At 45.8% G+C, this 21587-nt stretch overlaps 1 protein-coding gene across 8 annotated transcripts in view; it reads left to right on the forward strand.

Moving 5' to 3' along the window:
- Nucleotides 1-2228: 2228 nt before the first annotated feature.
- LOC144113193 (uncharacterized) overlaps nt 2229-21587 on the forward strand; it is a 46809-nt gene continuing 27450 nt past the window's right edge. For 3 of the 8 annotated variants that reach the window (XM_077646152.1, XM_077646153.1, XM_077646154.1), the window contains exons 1-2: nt 2355-6083; nt 7513-7836. The gene's annotated coding sequence lies outside the window, so the exon portion shown is untranslated. Of the gene's footprint in view, nt 6084-7512; nt 7837-21587 lie in introns of all 8 variants that reach the window. The other 5 variants (XR_013310685.1, XR_013310684.1, XM_077646155.1 and 2 more) reach the window with 4 other exon arrangements.

Below are 21587 nucleotides of genomic sequence, written 5' to 3' on the forward strand. Positions count from 1 at the left end.
TGTCTTAACGGGCTCACAGTTCAATCGTACACGTCTACAATCTGGAGGCTATAGCTTGCAGCTTCTACTGAAGCATGATAGGAACCTGTCCCGTAGTATCGAACTTTCATAAGCGTGCTCGGAATGCGAGCAAAGTTCTCGTAAATAGCCGAAATTGCCTCGCAGTGAGCCAGTACAGGCCACCGTGCCACTGGGTGCTGTGTCACGGAGAGAGCATACCCCCCGGCGCTTTCCGTCGGCCGAGCGTGACCCCTTTGCGCACCGATGCCGCCAGGAAGAATGTGGCGCTGCTAGTTGCGGCGCGGTAAGCTCATCCGCGTCGGCCTTGCGTACCCCGTAGCAGTTCAGTTCGTTTCGTCGCCTGTATTGGATTGTCTGTAGCAGCGTTTTCTCATCTGAGGGCGAGATGCCTTCAACAACAAAAAAGAAGACGGAGCGTTTGTGCTTTGCGCCTGGGTGTGACACGGGATATAGAAAAACACAAAAATACTCTATTCCGTGCCCCTGTCTGCCAGGGAATGTTTGCCAAGTGGTCTCGAGCGATCCCAAGTGCTGGCCGTCAGTATCATTTTACAGTCTTGTCACCATCCTTGAAAACGAACTTGCACATGCGTTCAGCCGAACGCGCTTGCATGTCGAAGCTGCGGAAGAGGTATTCTACAGTCATGTGATATGTGCCAAAAATTCGTCGTTTTTAGCATTCTGTTGCGCTGACAGCATCAGTTGTACGTGTTTATTGCCTCACGAGGATTTTTTTTTCCCCTTAAGGGTATAAATCAGGAGGATAGTGAGAAGAAACGGAAACCACTGAAGCTTTGTGTGTTGTAGATCAAATTCTGAAAAGTTCTTTCCCTCACTTGTAAATAAACGATTTCATGGCCAGATGTGCTGCTTCATTGCTTACATGATCGAGCGTCAAGATATGGCATACATGCTACAGGTTCGCAAGCGGCAACAAAAACCAATTTGTGCGTTGGGGCGCCTGGTTTGTGCTTTGGGGTGCCTTCATTCTACCCGCCGCGGTGGCTACTAATGGTTATGGCGCTCGGCTACTGACCCGGAGTACACGCGGGTTCGAACCAGACAGCGGCGGCCGCGTTTCGATGGAGGCGAAACGCTAAGGCGCCCATGTGCTGCGCGATGTCAGTGCACGTTAAAGATACCCAGGTGGTCGAAATTATTCCGGAGCCCTCCACTACGGCCACTCTTTCTTCCTTCCTTCTCTTAGTCCCTCCTTCATAATTCCTTCCCTTACGGCGCGGTTCAGGTGTCCACCGATATATGTGAGACAGATATACTGCGATATTTCCTTTCCCTACAAACGAGTTTTAATTTTCGCCTTCAGCCATGCGACTGCAGTTTTGAGGTCATACGGCTCGCATTACAACCTGCTCTTCTAGAACGTACGTGTAGTGGCTGCGTTTCTGTGGCGGCGCAACGCAGAGAGTCAGTGCACGTTGAAACCCAGGTCGTTTAAATTATTCCGCAACATTCCGCTGCGCCATTAACAGCGTCCCTCACATCCTGGGCAGCGCCTCGAAATGTGCGCGCACAAAACGCGCATCAGTTGAGCTATGCACTGCAAACTCGGCTTGTGAAGCAGCATATTTCAAGGGAATAATGATGCGAGTTCACGAAACACTATTTTGTAATAAAGGTACATTCTTTGACACTAGCAGAAAACGCGCGATAAGCAAAACGGGCTCATTTTCGCTTCAGTGGTTAAATTTAGCCTACGCGATGCGCTCATTTTGGCTGCGCGCCTTACCGCGCCTTTGCCGTCAGCGCCGCCACACGGCATCGGCGCGCTGTGGGGCCATGTTTCCCCGGCCGGTTTTCACACCTTCCAATCTAGCCACCCTACTACGGCGCACTAAACTCACTGGATCGGGAACTTTACGCCGCACCGCACCGCAGCGCCGCGGCGCGGCGCGGCTGTGCGCTAGTGCATACCATTTTACAGTACTGAGTAGGTCGTGATGCACCCATATGTCCTCCCAGCGCCTCCTCTATTTTTTTTATGCCCGGCAGAAAGGCTGCTCCTGACGCCGCTAGCCCTCTCCTGTCGCCCTCACCCATTCGCCTGCTTTCGCCGCTCGTGGCGCTGGCAGCTGACACAAAGGGCTTCACCCTACAGTGGAAGGCAGCGGGGCTGACTTACCCAAGGCATTGGGGTTTAGGGATAGTGAAGGGAAAGTGGATTTTAAGAGGTTAGAAGTAACCAAGCGAAGGTTATCTGATTGGTGGCTAAAAGCAAGACAGGAGTAAAATTTCACAAGACATGGCTAGGTGGCTTGAGCCACCGCCCGATGTAAAGGGTTCAGCCGTATCCATCCATCCATCCATCCATCCGCGACTCGGCTGCCGTCCCACCGCACTGCACGTTAGCGTGGTTCGCCCAAGGCTTCGCGTTCGCGCTTTGTTTACGGCGACAGCTGAACGCCTGCTTTTACACCTTGGTTCTGCCGATGATCAGCTTTCATCATGCGTTACTGCTGTGTGCCTATATGTACGTCAAGTGCCAGGAAGAAAGACCCAGGAGTTTCCTTTCACGAAATCCCTGCTGATCTCGAGCTCCGTCGACAGTGGGTCAAAGTGATATCGCGTAAGGACTGGGAGCCGAATTCTACATCAAATTATTCCGTTGTGTGTAGTAAACATTTCGTTGCATCGGACTTCAAAGAGAACTCGAAGATACGCCAGCTGAAGAAAGGAGCAGTGCCGAGTGTATTTCCCTGCTATCCGTCTTACAAGAAACCTGCCGCTGTTAATGTACGCAGCAATCCTATCAGCCGCAAGCGCGCACCGGTGCTGGACATCAACGACAGCAGTGCAAAGAAGAGACGAAAAGCAACAATTTCAGCGGAGGCAGGTGACCCAGGACCGACTGACGACATTGCGGAGCACGATGACTGTTGCACTGCGGTTGTGGCACCAGCTACCGAACCACGCTGCGACATGGTTCCAGGTAACCGTCCATCGCCGGCGGCTTCTGCGCAAAGTACAAGTCGTACAATTTCCGAAGAAGAGCGGGTGAATACCACGGCGGCTCATGCTGAACCGGTTGCATTTGCAAGAAGAGCGTTTGGAGTGCAAACAGAAACATCTCGAACCAGCTCTTGCAGTTTCCTTCACCACAGGAAGTGCAGAGAAAAGGAGCGTGCACTTCGTCTTCAGGTCGCCAGACTGAAGCGTACGGTAGACAGCTACAAAGAAGAACTGCGGAAACTGAAAGAAGATAGCAACGTTAGTACCTTCCTTGGTGTTGCAGCTGACGCTGAGCAAAAGAGCGTGAAGGCTGCGTTCATAGTAGACCAAGTAAAGAATTACACCAAGAAGAGGGCAACGTGGGGAGAAACTACTGTCAGGTACTGTATAGTCCTCAGAAACTTATCAACCAAGGCGTACGAGTATATTCGCTCTGAAGGGCTGCTACGCTTGCCGTGCCGAAATACCTTGAACAAGTATATAGGAACATCAACTGGTGAGGTTGGTTTCAGCCCTTTGGTCCGCTTGCGACTTAAAACAGAGATTGAGAGCTTACCTGCGGATCAATCAAAAGTGTGCAGCCTAATTGTTGACGAGATGCACATAAAGCAAAAGCTGGAATATAATAAGCAGCGAGACGCTTTTATAGGTGATGTTAATATGAGCCCTGATTTAGAACACCTGGTGCCTAGTGATCGAGATGATTACCTCGCAAACTCGCTGCTATGCTTTCTTATTTGTGGCCTGGCTGCACGTTTTAAGATACCGGTTGGGTATTTTTTCACCAAGTGCTGCACAGGACCTGACCTTGCTGCAACCATCATCCATGTTGTAAAGAAGACTGAACTATTGGGTTTCGAAATTGTCCGCCTTGTGACTGATAATCACAAAACAAATGTCTCGGCAATGGAAATTTTGTGTAAGGGACAGCAAAGCACATCAGCACCACATCCAGCAAATTCTTCCAGACGCCTTTTCATGGCATTTGATCAGTGCCACATCTTGAAAAATGTGAGGTCTCAGTTTCTTGCGAAGTGCATGGGTGGACACAAAGAGATCTCATCAGCTCCCTTAAAGGAGCTCTACAAGATGCAGAAGGGCTCAACAGTGAAACCAATAAGGTTTCTGACCCGCAAACATTTGTACCCCACAAATATAGAAAAAATGAGCGTCAGACATGCCGTACAGATCTTTTCGCCCCCTGTCACAGCTGCACTGCAGTACATGAAGGATCAGGCAGGCCACACTTGCGACATTGAGTTCGCAACAGTTGGCCCAACTGTGGAATTTATGGTTGCGATGCACAAGTGGTTTATTCTAATGGATGTTAGTAACACGCAGCAACATATCCATAAGAATGATCCTGACACTCGGCACTTCACTGATCCAAATGACTCTAGGTTGGAATGGCTGGAGAAAACCTTCCTGGACTATCTGAAAAGGCTAAAGGATGAAAGTCACCCTGATAGCTTCTTGAGCAAAGAGACTTACAACGCACTGGTGCTTACCACAACTTCAAATGTAATGTGCATCAGGTTCCTGCTCAATGAAAAAAAATTCATCTTTGTGCTAACACGAAAATTCTCTAGTGACCCAATTGAGGCACTATTTGGATTTCTGCGGAGAACAGCAGGGTGCAACGATGCTATGGACGTAAGAAGTGCACTATCTGGCCTTGAAAAAATATTGAAGACCGGCATCGTTTCTTCATCATTGCAAAGCAATGTGAATGCTTCAACATCATTCTGTGCTGCCACAGCAATTTCAAGCCCCAGCACCCTGAACGCTAACCACCCAGACAAGAAATTTTTTCCAGTAGCAGCAGAATATAGGCTGCGAGAGGTGTGTGTTAGGCAGAATCAATGGCTTCCCAATCCAGAGATTGCCAGCTTAGCTCTGATAGGAGGATATTTGGCCCGTGTTGTGGCAGAGAAGCTGTGCTGCGAAGGCTGCAATGAAATTGTTGAGAAGCCTAAAGGAAATGCTCCTGTGGATGGCCTCATTGCTTACCAAGACAGGGGAGGACTGAAGTACCCGACCAAAGAGCTAGTTTCTGTTTTGATAAGCCTCAAGAGGTTTGTGGACATTGTGCTTGATTACAGGAAAGCAATTGAAAAACCTCTGGAAACTTGTGTGGAGCGTGCTGTCAACATTCTGATGGACCTTCCAATCTTGAAATGCAAGAACGAAGACATGGCTCACAGGAAACAGTTTTTACTGCTTTTATGTCGCAAGTTTATTAAGCCGCTGCTGAGCAATCGCGCCGTGAACATCACAGACAAGAACTCTGTGGCAAAAATGTACGCGAAAAAGCCATTGTCGCGGAAGGTGCTCAAACTGTAAGGAGTGGACGTCGTGTTGCTTTTGTCATTTCTAATGTTATGTGATTTTGTCAACTGCGCCGAAAATATAATCTCCCTGCCTTGTATTTGTGTCGTCATCATTTGTCATTCATGAAGCTGAGAAACATAAAAGCATTTATTGCTCAGGATAAAGTGGCATATACTAAACGAAAGCGCGTTGCATAGCTTTTTGTGAAAAACAACGGCAGAGCTAGTGAATCGTAAAATCCACCTGCTTGCGACATATAAGAGTAATGCAAAGTTTTTGTATTCGATAAACCAAAACGTAGCGTGGGAATTCAGCCGATTCAGTAACCTGCACAGCAACCGTGCAGCGCGGGTGCTGGGCCGGTCATCGAGGGGTTGGCCGGCGATAGTGTCAGCTGGTGGCGCCGCACTGCGGCAACGGTGCGAAGCGCGGCGTCCCGCGAGCTCTCATTGTTCGGCGCACGATCTGACCGGCATCTAAAAATAGAGGAGGCGCTGGTCCTCCCAACACGATGTAGCGCATTTTGATGCACATGGGCCCCGTCGTAAGTTTCATTTAAAGCTTGATCAAAGCGCTGTGCTTTTACTGTCAGCTTGGCGGCACGATCGGGTGGCTCGCGGCTCGAGCTCGCGCTGGCATTCCAGACTCGGCGCCCACTCCAGCTGGCCACACTAACAGGCGCCTACAGCCACCCTCGCTCTAGCATTTCGGACCGGGCCAACTCCGAAGAAGCTCGTGGACCACCTCGGAAGGCTTCACGTTAGGTAAGTGCCTCGACTACTTTGCGCAGGCTACGTTTCTACCGACCACGACGCAAAGAGCTGATCTTAACGCTCGCTGGTGCTCTGTACTCTGTCGACGTCCGTGTGCAAGCCAGTCTCCCCCATGCACCCCCTCAGCAGTCGTCACCAAGTGGCTGTGCCGAAATGGGAAGCCTTGTCAGCGCCTTTTAGCGTGGCCAACGAGTGAGCGCCGAGTCTGGAACGCCAACGCAAGCCTCGCTCCTCCGTGCCTCGCGGCTCGAGCTCACGCTGGCGTTCTCGCGGCTCGAGGCTTGCGTTGGCGTTCCAGACACGGCGCCCATTCCAGCTGGCCACGCTAAAAGGCGCTGACAAGGCTTCCTATTTTCGGCACAGCCACCCTCGCTGTAGCATATCGGACCCAACTCCGAACAAACTCGTGGGCCACATTGGAAGGCTTCACGTTAAGTAAATGCTTCGACTGCGTTGCGCAGGCTCAGTTTCTAATGACCACGTTACAAAGAGCTAGTCTTAACGCTCGCTGGAGCTCTGTATCTGTAGACGCCCGTGTGCAAGCCAGTCTCCACCATGGACCCCCTCAGCAGCCGCCCCAAGTCACTGAGCCTGCGGCGCGATAGAATACGACCGGCGAGAACTGTGAACTCGTAGAAAATAGTGTCAACCAATGCTCTTCGTCTACGGGTATCCCCGCAAGCGCCGTTGCGGACACCTGCAGTAGGTTCCCTGAGCAGTGGGACGATGAGTGGACAGTGGTGCAAGCAGAAGGGATTTTGAATGCTTGACCTCCCACCCAAACTCATATAGGCGCCATCAGACCACGAGAAGGTCTTCGTCTTTCTGACCACCTTACGGATGATTTTATTTATTGCAGACTAGGGCCCCTGGGTGAGGGCTTTATATGAGTGGTATTGCGAAGTAAGCCGTTGCAAGAGCTTGCCTCAGGCACGATGAAGCACGAGGCGTTACCCTGAGTGTTGAAATGGAAGAAAATTTAGCCATCTTTAAAGCACCGGAAAGATTGGTGGTGGAAAAGCTTGCTTCCATTACCAAATTAGTACTTAGTGAAAAAGAATACCCTGTCAAAGCGTGCATTGCCGCCCCCATCAACTCTTGTACAGGGGTGATCCATGGAATTGCACTGGGTACACCCCCGAAAAGCCTCATGAATCGTCTGAAGCCAGGATCTTCGCAGCGAGAATGATAGGAAGCTCAGAAACAGCAATCATTACTTTTGCAGGGAGCACTTTCCCCAAAGAGGTGCTGTACGAACACTAACCATTCCAATGTGAACCACATCACCCGAAAGCCTAATTCTGTAACAACTGCCTTCTCTGCCCCACGAAAACCCTGATAAGATGTTGTAACTGCACCAAACAACTCGAACATGCTGACATGGATCATAGCTGCTCCTTACTCTGCTTTCATTGTGCAGGGAAACACCGTTCCAATGACCCCGAATGCCTCATGAAACAGGAAAAGGACCGACGTCTCTGAATAGGACCTCCTTTCTATAAGTGCATAAGGCTTCGTAACATACCCCAGGAGAAAGAACGGAGAACTCCGCAGGATTTAATTCCTGCACAAAGCCCTGGAACACCAAGAAACGAGCCCACAAACAGTTCAGCATACGATACCGGGAACCCTCCCCTTTTTCAACGGAGCCCAGGAAAGCGTACCGGGACACCGCAGCAGCCATCTTTGCTTGGACCTACCCGAGTACCTCACCTCCAGGCAACTACAACTGCCAAATACGCAGGTAAGACTGTTACTCGAAAATGACCGCCTCGAGCCTATCCATTACCAGGGATTCGGGACAGTACCCCGCCAGTGCAGCTATGCCTATCGGCCTAGTGTGTTCTGTTCTGCAGCCACTCCGTCACTTTCTCTCTTTGTTATGTCACGAATGATGTCGCCGCACAATTTTTTAATTGTTCAAAGCTGTGAGCAACGTTGCGGCAGCCATGTGAACAAGAGGCGCTTGTGCCGAATCCCTCGTAATGCTTATGCTCAGCATTTAAACCGGCACCAATGTTTGGACAGCAAGGGTGACAAGTGAGCTTTTACTGCACGAAGTGCATTTAGGGTTGGTTGATGGCGGCACAGATCACTGGCCTTTTCAACGCAACGATTTGGTCCAAGGCCCTCTTCCCAATTATCTCACCCCAGAAGAGCCGAGCACCAGGCTGGGCGAAATCTTGTACCCATTAGAAAGCCAGGGGGTACTCGACAGCACTGGGGATTTAACCCAGCACCTCACCATCAAAATATCCAGCGCTGCCCACTTACACGATGAAAATGAGTACACTGCGCTCAGCCTGGCACAGCTGGAGATGAGAAGACTTACCACAGAATCACTGACAGTGGCCTTACCCCTTTTGTCCTCAAGGAATATAGAAAAAGCACTGCACCAAAGGCAACTACAGATTTTAAGAGCCAAAGTTGTCCTAGCTAACACCTCCTGTGACAAAATGCAGAGGCGCATTAGCTGCTGCCGTCCTTTTTCCTACCCCTTGCAACCGCATTATACACACCTTAGGGCACTTCTTGTGACTCGTGAAGTACCTTTATATTAGGCGCACGCATTGTGAATAACGCTTCTGAAAGCCAATCTCATTTCCGCTCCACAATTCTCTGAATGCACACACAGACTGCATAAAAGCTTTATGCCCCACCGGACATGAACACCGAAATGAGAGAAAGTGCGCAGTTACAAGCTTGGCTACAAGCCCACAAAGAGATAAGGATTATCTGGGCCCCTGTGGATATGGGCATGGATGGAAATGAACATGACTAAAAAATAAAACACCTTTAAAGGCATTTTTCGGCATCTATAACTCGCACCCTTGCATTCGGCCCAGAAGAGAGTGTTGCCCTTTCATACATCTTTCACGCTGCTGTTTCACAAAAGAACCAGCCCGAAAATGAGAAAACGTGACCTAAAAGAATCGGGGTGAATCACACACTATTACTGCCGAGTCATTGGCATTTTGGTGCTGCTTACACCCCTACACTCATCAGGAAATATGCGTGCAATGGGTTCATAATTTGTTCCCACTTTTATTGCTTTCCTTAAGGGTTCTTTAAATTTACTATAATGCCTACAAATTGTAATATACCTGTACTACTGGAGCTCTTCATAGCAGTAGACAGGCTGTGTGCATCTTCGGAAAACATTCATTGATACGCAAATCACAATACTGTAGAAATGTGGAAATTTTTGTTATCAGAACAAAACACATCCATAAACAAAACACAAGAAGCTCTGCCAATGAATTTCTTACTGCCATCCAAGGAGCACTAATGCAATTATTTCCAGGAACAACTGCACCATATCTGCTTTTATCAGTGTTATGGTGCCGCAAGAATAAGATTCCATTGCACTTGCATCTACCTACTAATTTAACAGTGCAAACAGAGTAAAAAATTCACGCTTGTGCAGCATTACACACCAGCTTGAGGAAGGCTTTGACCGTGGCACTTACTGCCAGGAATAAGTGTTCAGATGCATAAGCTTGTGCGCAAACTTAAGGTAGCTTATGCTGAACATCCTAATCCTGACATTATGGCAGTTGTGGAGTGTGAACCGCAGTGGTGAGCCTGCTGAGTAGTCATTCTCCCTTGATGAACAGGTTCTCAGCCTCCTCAGCATTTTCTTCGGAGAATGGCATGCATGATGAGAGTCTGCATTTTACACAAAAACAGTAAAGCATTTCATACCAGCTTACATTGCTCAATGATCCTTATAAAATGCCAACACAACATACTGCTCATCACATATTGCTCATGTGCGATATTATGCATGCTAACGCTAACAGAGAGAATAAAATCTGCCCATATGGCAAGCAAGCGCCAGCTGTTATTCCCTGAACCATTCCAAAGAGGCTATTGTGGTGTCAGAGATAATAGCTCCAAACGGCACTATAAAGACAGTATTTTAGCTAAAAAGATACCTGTTAGGAAATGGAATGAAGGTGGTCAGGCCATGGAATTAATACTGTACGAACTGCTACAAGCTAGTGCAAACCACTGGCCTGGCTGGAGAGGATCCACAAATGGCACAAAACACCATGACAACAAAGACAAATATAATAGTGCACTTCATAATGCTTTAGTCACACCAACAACAAATCAGGTGTAACATTACTGTGACAGCAGAAAACAGTATCTGTGTCGGTCAGCGACGCAACCCCTTCTATAACAGTGGTCCTCTGCAGCGCAACACAAAGCGTGCATTATTATCCCAAGTATGTGATATCTTGAAAGGCAGGCAACTATGCTAAGTTAACATATCTCCCGTGTCTGCAGCCAGTAAACTCAAAGCCATCAAGAAAAATTTGTATGAAGTCACTAAACTACTTCACGGAAAGCGGCCGGACCAGTTGGTGCATGATTCTTAGCAAAACCGCACAGGTAACAGTACACAAAGACATAGCTACAGCACTGATTAACATATGAGGAATTTATTGCTTTGCTCACAATATATACAGGAGGCATCATCCAAAATACAGAGAAGGAAAGTCAAATCGTCATTTTGTCACATCTGTCATATTTTTTATCCAGATAGTCATTTTTTTTCCTTAACATTACTGATGGTGTGCTTATGCAGGGTGAACAATTCTAATGTATGATGTACACTTTGTATATTTCGCGCATGAGCTGTCAATTATATATCCTCAGAATTTTACATCGTCGAAAGTGTGGAATGCACTCAGTCTGACACGCGTCTTGCTAGCTTGCTGCCATATCCTGTCTCAGTGTTGCCTACATGTTCCGTTAGATATATGTTCACACGCCAACGTTATGTCCGAACATATCATTACAAGGTTAGCTCAGCAGCAGGAACGGTACGCCGTACACAGAAGACACACCAGCAAACGGGTCACTCAAGCACTAGCGGCAGCGTCCTCGTCTTCGTCGACTGCCTAGCGACACAACGACGTCTTCGCTGCGCGACTGCGTACCGTAACACTAGCCCACCTCCGCCCCGCAGAAGAAGGCACAGACCCGGGGAGGCCTGGGGGGTGGGTGAGTGTAGTAGGGTTTAAGACTGGCGACGTGCACAAGCTGTATGGAAGGGGCCATGGAAGGAGAGGGGGGTGCAGCGGCACGAGTTCATAGGTCACATCGCTCAGTTGCCTCAAGATGCAGTAAGGATCGACGTAACGAGGCAGGAGCTTCTCACATAGTCCCACACAGCGTGCAGGGAGCCAGAGGAGTACCAGGGAGCCAGGAGGGTAATGGGCGTCACGATGATGAAGGTCGTAACGACATTTTTGAGCGGTCTGAGAAGCGTGGAGACGATCCCTAGCGATTTGGCGGGCGGCGTTAGCACGGGCAATGGCGTCACAAGCATAACTGCTAGTAGAAGGGTCAGAAGGCAGTAAGCTCTCAAAGGGTAGCAACGGGTCGCGGCCAAAAAGCAGGTAGAAAGGGGAGCATCTGGTGGTATCATGGCGTGAGGAATTGTAGGCGAACGTCACGAAGGGTAAACTGATGTCCCAGTCACGATGGTGGTCGGAGACATACATGGACAGCATGTCCGTCCGGGTGTGGTTAGGTCGCTCAGTAAGGCTGTTAGTTTGGGGATGGTAGGCCGTGGTGAACTTGTGGTGGGTGGAGCAGGAGCAGACAAGGTCGTGGACCACTTTAGAAACAAAGCAGGGGCCTCGGTCTGTAAGCAGATGATGAGGACCGCCATGAAGCAAGACGACGTCATGGAGGAGAAAGTCGGCGATATCGGAGGCATAGCTGGTCGGGATAGCGCGCGTGATAATGTACCGGGTAGTGTATAATCGGTCGCAACGGCAATCCACTTGTTCCCAGAAGTTGATGTGGGAAAAGGCCCGAGCAGATTGAGACCAACACGGAAAAATGGCTTAGTAGGAATGTCGATGGGCTGAAACGGGCCACTAGGTGGGAGCGGGGGTGTTTTCCGGCGCTGACATTGATCGCAGGCAGCAACGTAACCACGGACAGAGCGGTAAAGGCCAGGCCAGAAGAACCGCTGGTGCACACTGTCGTACGTGCGGGACACGCTGAGGTGCCCTGCAGTAGGTGCGTCATGAAGCTGGGCAAGGACTGTGGGGCGGAGATGTGTCGGGGCGGAAATGTGTCGGGACAACGAGCTAGAGGTCGGCGCCATCAGGGTGCATATTGCGACGGTAGAGAATATCGTGATGCAGCACGAACAGGCTCAGGTCAGGATCGGAAGTGCCGCTTCGGAGGCGGTTGATTATAGGGTGCAGAGATGGATCACGGTGCTGCTCGTCGTCGATGTGTAGAAAGTCCGAGATGGACAGAACACAATCGTCGGTATCATGGTTGTGGGAATCAGGAGGATCGACAGGATGGCAGGACAGTCAGCGTCTTGGTGCAACTGGCTGGACTTGTAAACAACAGTAAATGTGTATTCCTGCAAGCGCAAGGCCCAGCGACCCAGTCGGCCTGTGGGGCCTTTAAGAGAGGAGAGCCAACACAAGGCATGGTGGTCCGTAACGGTGCAGAAGGGCCGCCCAAACAAATAAGGGCGGAATTTTGTTAACGCCCAAACAAGTGCAAGGCACTCCCGCTCAGTGATGGAATAGTTAAGTTCAGAGGGAGATAGCAGGCGGCAGGCGTAAGCAATGACACGATAGTGGTCGAGCTGGCGCTGAGCAAGGATGCTCCAATACCATGGCCACTGGCGTCGGTGCGAAGTTCCGTAGGCGCAGAAGGGTGGAAATGGGCCAGCACAGGTGGAGCAGTGAGGGCCGCAACAAGTGCGGTGAAGGCGCTAGCTTGGTCAAGGCCCCAGGAGAAAGGCACATCTTTCTTCTGGAGGGAGGTAAGAGGACGGGCCGGGTCGGTGAAGTTCGGGATAAACCGGCGGAAATACGAGCAGAGCCCGAGGAAACTGCGCACATCACTCGAGGAACGGGGGGTGGGGAACTCGCGGGTGGCACGAACTTTGTTAGGGTCGGGCTTGGCACCATAAGCATCGAACAAGTGGCCGAGGACCATGATTTGGCGCTGGCCGAAGCTGCACTTCTTGGAGTTGAGTTGGAGGCCAGCGCGGCGGAAGACGGAAAGGATAGTAGAAAGATGGTGTAGGTGGCTTTTTAAAGTGGGGGAGAAAACTACGTCATCCAGGTAGCACAAGCACGTCGTCCATTTGAATCCACGCAGGAGTGAGCCCATCATACGCTCAAAGGTGGCAGGAGCGTTGCAGAGGCCGAAAGGCATGATTTTGAATTGGTACAGGCCATCGGGGGTGACAAAGGCTGTCTTCTTACGATCCCGTTCGTCAACAGAATTTTGCCAGTAGCCTGAACGGAGATCAATACAAGATCAATAGTCGAGGGTGTCATCAATTCTCGGAATCATATCTGGATAAATAATCATATCTGGATAAATAATCATATCTGGATAAATAATCATATCTGGATAAATAATCATATCTGGATAAATAATCATATCTGGATAAATAATCATATCTGGATAAATAATCATATCTGGATAAATCATCATATCCGGATAAATAATCATATCCGGATAAATAATCATATCCGGATAAATAATCATATCCGGATAAATAATCATATCCGGATAAATAATCATATCCGGATAAATAATCATATCCGGATAAATAATCATATCCGGATAAATAATCATATCCGGATAAATAATCATATCTGGATAAATAATCATATCTGGATGAATAATCACAAAAAATGTGACAAAATGGGGATTCCATGACTTTCCTTCTCTGCATTTTGGATGATGCTTCTGCATTTTTTCTGAGCAAAGCAATAAATTCCTGTTGTCAGCATTGTATCTGTCTTGTGTGTCCTGTTAAACCATGTGCTATTCTGCCAAAACTGAAATACTGTCAGACATTAAAAGATTAAGTCTGGAAAACGACCCCAAGGGGTTCCAAGCTGATGTTTCCTTTCGGCACCCACCCTTGAAAAAATAGACACATAAAAATGTGTATTTGGAGAACACAAATGCTAGATGTGGCATCATAATGTCCACAAGAAACAAGTCAGGCTAATTTCTTACTCAGGAACTGGTTCTGATACTCTTTATGGAGCCATACATGCAGCATGTAGTGAACAAAAGTACAAACTAGATAAATAGAATGAATCATTTTGCAAATATCGCTACTGTAAAATGGTGTTAACGAATGGCCGCATTCATCCTTAGTACAACATTTCATCTGCCGTTACATATAAAATTTGAAAATACCAAGCAGCCAAATGAGTGCATAAATTTTTCCCAGAAAGTTGCCAAGGGTTCACACAGTTGTACCACTCCACAGGTCCAGTTCTGTATGCTGCTCAGGAGCAGCAGTATCCATAAGGGGTGTTTGCCTGCAGCAAAAATTAGTTTTAAGGCAATATGTTTGTACGCAAGAAGCAATGTAAACGGCATGGTATGGAACCATTCCAATTATGCAAGCAGAGCAAATTGCATTCTGCTTACACTGCAATATTAATCAAGGTACAAAAATATAAAGGCTCCTTCAAACCGGCACACAGTTGGCATTTAAATGTCATTGGGTCATTCAACGCCAACTGATCTAGACTTAGCTCTCGACCATCTTCAATTAAAAAAAAAATTATGGCTTATAGACAAACATTATTCAAGCTTTTTTTTTGGCGGAATAAATTTTTTCGCGTCGTGGCGACCTTCTCATGTTCGTAAGCAGTTAGCAAACGTAACCTTGCAAAAAATTTGTAAACATTCTTACACATGACTATGAAACTTTTTTATATAAATAAAAGGCATTGTGCTTTCATATGCAGTTAATTGAACTTATTTTGTTTTAAATAAAACATGGAAGAAGGTACAAAATATGAAAATTTGAAATCTTTTATCAAATGTTATGTGCTTACAGTAACTACTGTAACTCCAACTATTCCAACTATTTTTCTAAGCGGTCCAGAAGGCAAAGAAGGTGATAAAAATGTTCCAGAGAGCAAAAAGCGTAAGGCATGCCAGCAAAAGAATACTGATGTTGAGATAATTTGCTTTATTTTGACACATATTCAGCAGTCTATAGAATAATAAGGTGATCTTAATTAAATTGTGAACCACAGAAAGTTGCACAGTACCCTTTAATCGCATTTGTTTCTAGAAGTTTAATCGGAGCATGTTTTGTTTTAAGTGAGAAAACAAATTTGCAAGTTGTGTCCCTGCATTCAACATCGACATTGCTCTGTGCTTCCTCTTCACTGCAGCACATTTTTCTGTTGGCTGCAAATATACACAAGACCAGCACTCCACTGCTGGAATATAATGGTGTGCTAGGCTTCAATGCCACCAGCTTTGGCAATACAGAAGCCTGCTGAATGCTACGTTTACAAAAAGTAAAAACGAAGTGCCTGCATGGCAGAATGACTTTTGTTCTTCAACACAAACAGTACTGAGCCGGGAAGCACACTTTGCGGTCTGACCAATCAGAGTCAAAATCTCTACTACCATGAAAATGAGTTCAATTTTTGAATGAAATGGACTTTTTCGTGACATCACAAGGGAAGAGTGCGTATGACAGCATTGATGGAACTGTGAGGCTCTTGGCAGCAACAGAAAGTATTCAGACGCCGTACAAAGGTCAATTACTGACCCTGACCCTCTGTGAGCTGCTTACATGGGTGGAGAAAACTATTGTGATTAGCCCTCTGGGTGCTCCAACAAATGATTAATGAAGGTGAACTCACTAGGCAATTTACAAGAGTGCTACCATTAAAAGGAATGCAGAAGTTTCACCATATCAAGCGTTTATCTCTCTCTCACAACGGTGCATGCTGAAATTATGTCATGCTTGAGTTTAAAGTGACAAAATGGCAATAAACATGTAAGTAGACCTTTCAAAACCAAAATACGAGGAGCATCCACCTGGAGCACCGTGCAGCAAGCAATGCTGGGGTTGAACACAGGGACTAAAATTGCAAAACTATTTTCTCACCTAAAACAAATTATTCCAAGTAAACTTTTAGAAATAAATGGCATTGCAAGTAGAAAATAAATGGGGGCCACCTCACTATGCAACTGATGGCAGAATATGTCTAAAAAAATTTTCTTGCTGACATTCCTTACGTTTTTTTATGTCTAAAACATTTTGATCACCTTCTTTGCATTTTGATACCTTAGAAAATAGTTTAAATGACAACTATAGGAACATAAATTGGATAAAAAATTTCAAATTTCCATATTTTTGTACCTTTCATGTTTTATATTTAAAACAAAAATACAGAAGATGAGTTCAATTTATTGGATATGAAAGCACGTCTTTTGTTTATGCAAAAAAGTCAGCCATGCGGAAAAACATTTATTTTTAGCAAGTTTTGTAAGACTAGGCTTTGTTACCACTTGTAAACTTAATATGGTTGTTACGACACGAAGTATTTTTTTCTGCCAAAAACAAGCTGGGAAAATAATTGTCGTCTTAACAAAATAAGCCATGGTTTTTTTTTTAAGAAATCAAAGGGGGTGAAGAACAAAGTCTGGATCACTTCATGTGTAATGACCTCATTCAGCGGAGTATGGCAACAAAATACACGGAAAACTTATCACCAGGCATATAGCAGCACTCATATGGGTCAAAATATTGGCTGGACTGTAAGAAGCTTCTGTAACACGAGAAAAATGACATGAGCAAGACCTAAAGACTAAGTGTAGCACATATAATTAGAAGATCAATGGGAGAGAGGCGACAAAAAACTCATTTTATCTGAGAGACAATTGAAATAACGCTAAGGAAGCCCAACTTTAAACAATGAACAGTGCGAACCAATAAAAATAGCCACATGTTAGCAGTAGGAGCTCTCTAAATGGCAGCAGATGCAGCGTTAATACCTGTGACACTCCCCAACTTGTGCATTAGTGCCCGGTCAAAAATATTCCTGGAAACTTTTCCTTGCCTCTTTATAAGAGTAAGCATCAAATTTTTGTACGCATTTTTTTCTTTGGTGCAATACATTTTTTCTCTTTGGTGTAATGCAAGTCAGAATGTGGAATTCACCTGCAGCAGCTTAACGATTTATGATATTTTTTTTTTCAGTTTAGGTCTTAAATGGCAGAGCAGCTTTCTTTCAGGTCATGTGAGGCATGCAAAAACTGCGATGTAATCTCTGCTTGTTCATTTTTTATCATTCTTGAACAGGCTTGTGTAAGAGTAAATGTGAATTAAAATGTTGAAAGCAGTGACCACACTAATTATTTTATGCTCATGTGGCCTGAAGCAGCTTTGTACATCGAAGCCATTGTTTGGCAGTTAGTTGTAACTGAAATATCATGAGAGAAAGAAATTCAATTGTAAATTATTTACCACTTGTTGGAGCAATCCACGTGACTGTGCTTTCTAATGTGCTGCACATCATTCTAAAGAGAGAAAACCCAACTAAAATTTTGGGTCCACTTCAGACTGCAACTTCAGGTAGTTTTCTAACATTTTGACTTAATGAGTGCATCCCATTTCTTGGACTCCCCTGTCTCTGGCACAAGAATTCATTTTTCAAAATACCAAGTAGAACTTCTAAACCTGCAAACCAAACGTCTGTTCATGGACGGGGATGATGCTACAGTTGATGCAGCAATGATGGCATGGGCATTATTCAGAAAAAACCCTATGCACTCTGAAGAGCTGAAATAGTGACTGGCAATCACCCCGTTCATAAAACGGCTTACAAAACCTATTAGAAGTCTTAAAATGGGTAATAACATGCGGTTAATATTTGTGATGTTATACATGTATTGTTGCCCACAGAACTCACTGGAACTGAGGCCACGGAAGCAGTGGACTTTAAAATGGATACGCAGAGAAATGAATTTTCACACGGCTGCCAAACTTGGAAGAAATGATAGGATGAGGAGGAAAACATAGAGCAAATGTTTCACCACAATACATGGCTCTCGAAAAACGCCCGGTGTTCCCCTCAGGACTCCATTCCTGAACTGCAGACAGCGACAGTATGCTTTGCAGTGTGCTTGCACATGTGTACCATGGCTCTAACTAGTCAATTCAGCATCCTCCCTTTACACAGCATTGAAGTAACTACAGTAGACTCCCATTAATACGAACTTGGTTATGACGAATTCTCGGATAAGATGAACAAAGCAAGACTGTTTGGTTGGTTTCCCATAATATTCAATGTTAAAAATCAACTTTAAGGGCAACTCTGGAATTTTTTTCTACCTCGTCTGATTATACTAAAAATTCCCAGTGTGCTCTCCACAGTTTTTTGGTCCTTTGAGCCAAGTTTCACAGTGGAGAGCAGTTTTGTTGCAGTGCAAATGAACTTTAAAATTTCCCATTTTAAGACAATATCGGGCAGTGTGCATCCATTGGCATGTGGGATGCCAATGGATCCACAGGCGTCACTATTCGATCTGATTGCTAACCAGCAGAACTTTCAGTTCTGGCTTCTGGTCATTTCAGACAATTAATGATCCAACCTCTCAATTACTTAGTCACCAGATTAGCCAATCAAAGCGCACACAATAGACTTTGTGACAATATTCATGACTGGTGTCATAGGACAGTCTGTTGTGGCATCATTGTTTGGTCGAAACACAGCTTAGCTTTCCTGAGTTTTGATCTTTTGAGGTACTTTGTATTTTGAAAAACAACTTTTTGTACCAGAGCGAGGGGACTGAGGAATGTGATGTGACTGTACTACCTCAAAATATTCAAAAAGCTCCCCGAGCTGGCTTTTAAGATAAATTGTTTTGCACGTCATTCATTTAATGCTCTTATATTAAAAAGAATGCTTCCAACTGGTAACATATATTGACAGATGCTGGTTGTTTGCAAGGTAGGTATCCTGTTACTTCGAGCTTTCCTTGGCTATTTTGACCCTATTGTGAGTTACATTTTTAATAGGAAATGTGAGTTTCCTTTCAAATTTTTTTCTAGAGGTCTTTCGTACCACTGACCACACTCTTGCTCTAGAATGCAGTCAGCAAAATGGCTTCACAAAATAATACGTTACCTTCTTCAGCTAGTCGGTACATATTCATCACGTAAAGGGAAAGCACGACTGACAGGTTGAAAGAAGTAGGCAGACATGGTGCTGACGTGCTCTGTCCATTTCCATTCTCTTCTCTTGTGTGTGTGTGCAGTTTTGGCACCTTTAAATTAAGGACTGATGATCTTTATGGCTGCCACACAATAAGCAAGTGAAAAACGAGCACAACCAGCATTTTTTCTTTGCAACAGTTTGCCTGCTGGCAAAACATGTGGCACTGCTTCAAAGATTGGCTGCGAACGGCAAAAACATTGGTGAATAAAAACAAAAAAAGGTTCAAGATTGTAGAAAACACCACTACTCTGCCGTCAAACCAGTTGAGGTTGCCTATCTCTTTTCATGTGAGCACAACAGAAGGTTTGCTGACACACTTTGTCTTGCTCCCGATGAATCTTAAATGCTTCGACCATTTCCTGCATGTGCTGGTCCTTATGCTTGTACAGTATGGTACAGTATGATACAGTATGGTTGTTCGGCTGAAAGCTGAGGTGCAGTTTTCACACGACTGCCAACGTGTGACGAAAATACTTTTATGAGGTTAAAGAGCGCTCGTGTTCCCTCAGGCGGTCATTTAGGCATCCCCTGTTTGGCTGATACAGCACGTTCAGTTGGATAGCTCACATCTGTGCACCACATTTTTGGGGCACTTGCGCATAACAGAATTCTAGGTTCTTTTCGCATTCTGCAGGTGGCGACCCTTCACAGTTGACGCTGTTGCAGAGACACTGCAATTTGTTTGGAACAGAGAATACTACTCGCACACTGGCTCTAGACAAGTTGTGGAATTTGCCTTAATAATCGTGTCGGTGCACCAGTAAAATGTGGATAAAATGCCGAACATGCATGTTACTGCTTCACATGTGCACGTAATGTTGTCACAGGAACTACGCTGACATATTTCGTTCCATAAAACACACGAGCTAGGACTATATTTTGTTTTTACATTTTTTCTTCTCTAAATAGTCAGGCAGGCAGCACTGAGGTGAAGCCAGCTTTACATTTTTGAAAGGAACACCCTTGCACATGCTGGATATTTTGGCCATTAGCACATCCACCCCTACAATCTTAGGGTGCAGGACGGGTGTATGTGCAACAGAAGCTCCTATTCTGTCGGGTGCGAGGGTAAGTTAATCAGTGTGTTCCCTTTGAAAGGACCCAGAAAGGGGCTCTCAATAAAGTTGAGATATGTCAGGGATGTTAAAAGACGCCGCTTCATAGTGATCCTCCAGCAAGAATTATTTTAATGCGTTTTGTGGAAGCTGAGTTATATGCAGACAAAATTTGAACTTCCGTGTCTTCGCACTTTTCGCTCTCTCGCACGCCAAAATGGCGGCGCTACTCCGATGGCCCCTTCCCTACCCAACACCCTCTAGAGAATTTGAGAAGGCCTTAGTACTCCTCCTGGGATGTCACGAAAAGAGGCCCATAGTCGCTGCCACTTACGGTGGAGTTTGTGGAATCGTGGCTGGGATCACCTAGCTGAAATAAGCTTCCATTAATCTATTCACACTTTTTCTTCTGCCAAATGCTAGAATAAAGAGCAGGCACTTTACGAGTCCTTTATTTAGATGCAGTAGCCATTAACCAGCTTTGTGAAGGTTGTTTTTAGGTACTAATGTCAGCAATTCTGTTGTGTTCTCGTCTTTCTCAGTAAACATTCTACATTCCTTTAAATAAATTTACCTCTGTTTTAAAACCTTCACTTTCCTTATTTCTGTATCTACAATTTTATGGAGTGCAGCTATAATGAGAAATGAAACACACTCTATTAGCTTCACAGCTGTGTATGTAGTTTTATTGGGGACACATGTGCTTATTATAATTTTGCTCTCAAGACAAATATATACACTTCTGCCATCCACCTAATTGCTAATAGCAAGCAGATGTCTTCATTTGTGGATTTGGGACTTCGAATGGGGTCGACGCAGCTGTTCTCAATGCTCACAAGTAGCTCCACCGCCGATTTCTTGCTGTTTTGCTACAGATAGAATGGAGAAATTGGTGCCCATTTTCATTATCGGTGTCTTTACAAAGTAAACTGTTATGATAAAGTCAGCTTTTACTGCAACGGGATATTTGATGCCTGGAGCTTGGTCTTCAATATGTTCAGTAAATAAGACGTTCATTTCATTAGATAATATACCAGAATGTATCTTGCTGGTTACATATTCTGTCAAGTTTAGAATCTTATCCACTTCCTGCTCTTTGTGGAATACTTCGGCAGACTCTTCAAGCGCTTTTTTCAAAAGTAGCAGACTCAAGACGCCATCGCTTCGAGTTGGACATCACTTGAGATGCATGGCTTAGAAAGACCAGACGGGCATTCTGGAAACATTGTTGGGATTGTGGCTGTGTGAAAGCGGCGCGCAGTTGTGGTGGTCTCTGTAAGCTCGTCGATATGGTAGGCCTCTCGCACGAGTGAAGTTCGCAAACCTAGAGGGAAGTTCAATTTTGTTTAAATAGCAGCTGTAACATGGCAAGAGAGCTATCTCTTGAA

This window comes from Amblyomma americanum, chromosome 1 (genome assembly GCF_052857255.1).
Source record: "Amblyomma americanum isolate KBUSLIRL-KWMA chromosome 1, ASM5285725v1, whole genome shotgun sequence".
NCBI classification, from domain to species: domain Eukaryota; kingdom Metazoa; phylum Arthropoda; class Arachnida; order Ixodida; family Ixodidae; genus Amblyomma; species Amblyomma americanum.